General features: G+C 51.1%; 1 long non-coding RNA gene across 1 annotated transcript; it reads right to left on the reverse strand.

Moving 5' to 3' along the window:
- Positions 1-1,044: 1,044 nt before the first annotated feature.
- Positions 1,045-3,085, reverse strand: LOC103168947. Its single transcript, XR_485578.3, has 3 exons — positions 2,989-3,085; positions 2,320-2,425; positions 1,045-1,927 (listed from the first exon to the last, which is right to left on the reverse strand). It is a non-coding gene; the product is annotated as an uncharacterized LOC103168947 (long non-coding RNA).
- Between the last annotated feature and the right edge of the window lie 2,347 nt (positions 3,086-5,432).

Raw genomic sequence — 5,432 nt, forward strand, 5'->3', positions numbered from 1 at the left:
GTAAAATGGAGATTAAGACAGTCATCCCACTGTGGGAGAGGGAAAGTGACAAACCTGATTTGCTTGTGTTCCACCCCAGCTCTTGGTACCGTACCTAGCATGTTTTGGGTGCTTAAATACCACAGTTGATAACTTCCAGCTCTGCCCCTTGTCTGCTGTGTGACCTTGGGCAGGTCACTTGACTTCTTCGAGCTTCACTTGCCTCATGTGTAAAATGGGGAGGGAGACTGTGTGCCTGATTGGGACGGGACTATGTCCAGTCTAATTGACTTGTGTCTATCCGACCTCTCGCTGTGGTGCCCAACACATGTTAAGTACTTAAATACCGCAATTATCATTATTACTACTACCATTACAGCAGAGTGAGTAGATACATTCCCTGCCCACATGGAGTTCACAGACTAGACGGGGAGAATACATGCATATAAATGAATTATGTCTAGTCTAACATTTAAGCACTTAATACCACACGTATTGTGTTTATTATTAGAAAAGGGGGAGGGGAAAGCAGAGACCCAGACAAAGGGACACCACTAGAGTCACACTGCAAGTCACTTAAATCTCTTCAACATGACTGATTCACTGATTGACCACGTAGTGGAGCCTGGGACAACCTCCAGGCTGAACCACTGCCCACCTAACCCCTGTTGCCCGCTCTCTGTCTCTTGGGCCTAAGAGGGTCATGCCTTTAGGCCTAGCCCAGCCTGATAAAGCTGATAGGGGCAAGGAGAAATAATCTAAGATTCCCCCACCCATGGGAGCTCTATTCTTCTGTAGAGTCTAAGGCTGGGTCCGGGGAAGAGGAAAGGAGAAAAAGAGGGTGACATCACCCTCTCTTTTTGCACTCCCAAGTCCCCAGACCCCTTACCCTGACTGGCTGAAACTAAAGGAATGAAATGTAGAGGGAGGGAGGAGGCTAGGTTGTCAATCTACATAGTAGAAGCTGGTGACATCCTCCTGCTTTAAGTAACAGTGGATGCCCCCCCAATGATAATCCTTTTGGGGAGTAGAGGCAGCTGCCACTGGATCAAGGGACTCGGTAAAGAGGAAAAAAGTATCCATTTTAATTTCATACAGATGCATTCGGGCTTACAGAGCCCAGGCCGCCAAGGGGACAGAGAGGGGAGGAGGAGAGGAGGGGGCCAGACCGTACCATTTCTGTTGGTAGGATGGGGGAAAACCACTGTGCATCTTCCCACTCTAGCATGTGCTGCTAGGCCTCTCCCCTTCTCATTCTGCTCGTCCAGGAGAGATGGAGGATATAGGGTAGTCACACACGCATACACAGAGACAGGCACACCCCTGATTACTTCTGTCCCTGTATCCCCCTCCCCCAGGGGCACCCCCCTCGGACGGTAGAGGGAGTCTGTACTCTTGAAGCCAGAGCTGGGCAGACAGCTACCAACAGGATGGGCCTGGGCAGGAGGAAGTCGCACCGACTATAGAATTAAGGGCCCCGGGGCGACTTCACACCCACTCTCAGGTCCTTCCACGGAGCACCTGCCTGAAGCTCTAGACCCCTGTTTCCATAACCCTCTACCGGCCCAAAGAGGGGCGGCCCCTCTCACCCTGCTCTGCTCCCGGCCCTCACTCTCACGCATGAGGTGCACACACACGCACACACCTCCATCCTCTCCTGGAGTTGCACGGGACTGGTTTGGCCCCTCTGATGCGGTGTTTGACCCTTGACCCCCAAAGGAAATGGCATGGTCTGGAAGGAGGGGATACAATTGTGGGCTTGGAGGTGGGAGGGAGGGGGTGTCTGGGGGGCAGTGGCGGTGGCCAGGGGGCAGCAGCCCAGTGCCAACCAATTGCCCAACGGGGGGCCGGCGCAATCTATCAGTGTCCATAGCATCCGGTGGGTAGCTGGTCAGTCCTCCGCTGTCCATGGGGTCGGTGGTCCGGTTCGGGGCTGCTCTATGGCTTCCTGGGGACAGAGGTGACTGTTGGTTGACTGATGCGGTGTGCCCCAGGCCCCCCATTGGCAGAGTGCCAGCCTATCAGAGCTGGGGGTGGGGAAGACTTGGATGGGTCTACGATGGGAATCCCATTCCTCCAGAGGGGGAGCAGGAAGTTGGATGTCGAGTAGGAGCCTGGTCGGGGTCCCTACTGAGCGTGGGGGGATTCAGTCACTGCTCTGGTTTGTGGACTATAAAGGATGCAGTGGACTGTGTGTGTATATATGTGTACGAGGGATAAGGTTCCCTTCACTGTACTCTCTCAGGTGCTTCACCTAGTGCTCAATAAAGGCCATCGATTCCTTCCACTTGCCTGCAACAGAACCCAGAGAGCCCCAAGCTTAAATCATAAAGAACTCACCCTCCTGTCCAGTCTTGTCTGCACCATCATTTCCTGAGGAAGCAGGGTTGGAACAGGGGGCCAGGTCTCCCATGATGCACCTGGAGCTCAGGCTCCTTCCTTGGCCCTAAGGATAAAGCTGGTCAGGTCTCAGGGTAATCTTGCTCGGCGCCCTTGCTCTGGTCAGGGGGTGCTACAGCCAGGGCCCAGCCCCATCAGTGCCCCATGCTGTAGATGGACTGTCCCCTGCAGGCTCACTATCACACCAGAATTGAGAGTGAGCACGAGAGAAAAAGAGCAAGTGAGAGAGTGACAGAGAGAGAGAAAGAAAGAGAGCGAGTGAGAGAGAGCAAGCAAGAGTGAGAGAGTGAGAGCAAGAAAAGTGAGAGAATCGGAGAAATGAGAGACCCAGAGATGAGGGGAGACCCCTGAGACATGAGAGCAGCTGCCATTCGCACACCCTGCAGGGGAGGTCCTGACTGGCTCTGTCACCCCAAGGCAGGACACCCCAGGCACTCTGGGTTTCCCAACAGACTCAACTACTGCAGACCCTCTCCACCACCCCCCCCCCCAACCCAACTCCCCAGTGCCTAACCTGTGAGCAGGAGTGTCCGGGACACTTCTCCAGGGCACAGAAAGAAGCTGGGCTGCTGCTCTTTCTCTCACGCAGCCAAGGCCTTGAACACTTACCCGATGTCAATATGGTCCTTCACCCCTGCTCCTCTTCCTGTCTACCAACAGTAGACCCGGATGGGGCAACTGACCCCAGGTTTGGCCTGGAATGAGATCATACCTTCTTAAGCACCCTCTTTGGCAAACTTGGTGTAGAAGACACAGACCCTGCCCACTGGGAGCTTACAGTCTAAGTCAATCTGCCAGTACATTGCACTGGAGCTCTTTCCATGTGCAGAACATGGCACTCACCCCTTTGGCACAGTACTATAGAACCATGCAACTACCATGCCCCAACAAGCTCACAGCCTAGAAAGGGAAGCATTGACTTTGAAACAACATGGTGAGAATACTTCAAGGACTTTAGCATTACATAGTACACGTGGCCCCTGTTCTCAAGAAGCCTCCGGTCTACATGACAGACATTAAAATTGAGTTACACACAGGTGGAACGGCACATACAAGTTCAGTAGATGAAGTTGTACACCCTGAACCCACGATAAGCTTGAATCGGCATAAAAAACAAAGTAAATCAATACGTACAGTGACGGGTGGCAGTGTTGCGTTAAGACAGCAAATAGTGTTCATCGAACGCCGTTAGGCAGAGCATTTATCGAACGCCATTAGACAGAGCACCCTACTAAGAGCACAGTGGGGGTGAGAGGCCTCAGTCATTCAATAATATTTGTCCAGCACTTATCGCAGGTTATAATATAACCAATCAACAGATTCTCTGCTCACTATGCGCTTACCATCTAGAGGGGGAGACAGACATTAGTATGATTAAATTACTTCCATTTGAGTCAGAGCCATGACAAGTGGATGGAAGAGTCACCTGGAAATATTCTGTAAACTAGATTCCAACTTGAGACATTTGCATTTGGTAACTCAGGCTCCCAGGCATGTATCTAGCAAGTACTCTACACATACTGTTGAAAACTCAGCTTCTGCTGTTACAACCAGGCTTGTGTTGGTGGTGATCTGGGTAAGGCCGGCGTATTTATTGAGCGCAGAGTACTGTATTAAGCACTTTGGAGAGCACGATATAACAGACATTCCCCGCCCACAACGAGTTTACAGTCTATTCCACACGGGTGAAGCTACTGAACCCCAACTCACTGCTGGGCTTTTGTGGGGCTGTTATGGAGTACCACGGCGGCGGAATGGGAGATTGTACCTTGGCATACAGTAATTGGGAATCACAAAGAGAGTCCCCAGCCAGCCAGCTGAGGTCAATACTACACACGAGGAGCGCATGACGGTACCGCCACCCCTTCCCCATCGGCGGGTCTCACTTCCTGCCCCAGAGGGACTCACATTCTGATACTCCGATACCGTCGCTTCCAGGACCGACCCACGGCACTGAATTCACTGAGGAGGGTGGAGAGTTGGGTGTGGGAAAGGTTTCCAATGGACGGGGGCTGGAGGTGCACCCCCTTTTGGATAATGGGGTTGGGCTTGGGGAGGGAGGTATACAAGCCTTGCAAAAACAGCCCTTCCCATTCTAGCACATTCCAGGCACTAAGTCCTGGGTTGAGGGTGTGGAAAGTTACTGGCTGGGATGATTTTATGATTGACTGGGCAATACTAGCTAACTGGGGCTTGACCCAAGCCCAGGAAGAGAGCTCAATGACAGAGACACACAAGACACACAGAGAGACACAGAGACACACAGAGCCAGTGAGCATGCACCACCATGCACCCCATAGTTGCAGCCCCCACAAAACCCTCACCTCTAGACCCAGAACAGCAATCATTCCCCCCCAAAAACAAACCCTTCATTGCATCACAACCCCTCAAATTCTTCCGCTCCTGAGAATCAAGTCAGAGATCAGCTACAAACACTGTTAATCAGATTGGACACATCTGTGTGGTTATCGTCTACCTACCCCAGCACTTGCAACCCATATTAAGTGCCTACCAAACACTATCATCTCATTGACAGGAACAACAAGTAAATGGTATCAAACCTTCTCCTCCCACCTTCAGCCCTCTCCATTACATACATATTATTAATCCCACTGACACAGACTCTCCAGCCCCACCACACATACACATCAGTTTTCTTCATCCCCTCTTGGATAGTTCAGTACAAGAAATATCATTTATCCCAAGCCTAGATTATCAACTCCAGTCATGCTATAACTACTTACCTTGTATCCAGTCCAGCACTCAGTACAGTGCTTGGCATATAGTAAGCATTTAACAAGTACCATTATTTTTATCAATAAAACAAAGTCAATCATACTTATGGGATACTTACTGAGGGCAGAACACTGACCTAAGCACTTGGGTGAGTACAAGGTAACTCCTAACTGCAGCCCTTTCCCACAAAGGGCCACCACGATTATGCCAATTATCCCAAACTTGGGTCTCCCTACCCTACCCCTTTAATTCATACCCTCAGCCTAGCCCCTTCTTCAGTCCCCTCAATCACCATAATCAAAAAAAAAATCACTAAT

This window comes from Ornithorhynchus anatinus, chromosome 1 (assembly GCF_004115215.2).
Source record: "Ornithorhynchus anatinus isolate Pmale09 chromosome 1, mOrnAna1.pri.v4, whole genome shotgun sequence".
Taxonomy (NCBI): domain Eukaryota; kingdom Metazoa; phylum Chordata; class Mammalia; order Monotremata; family Ornithorhynchidae; genus Ornithorhynchus; species Ornithorhynchus anatinus.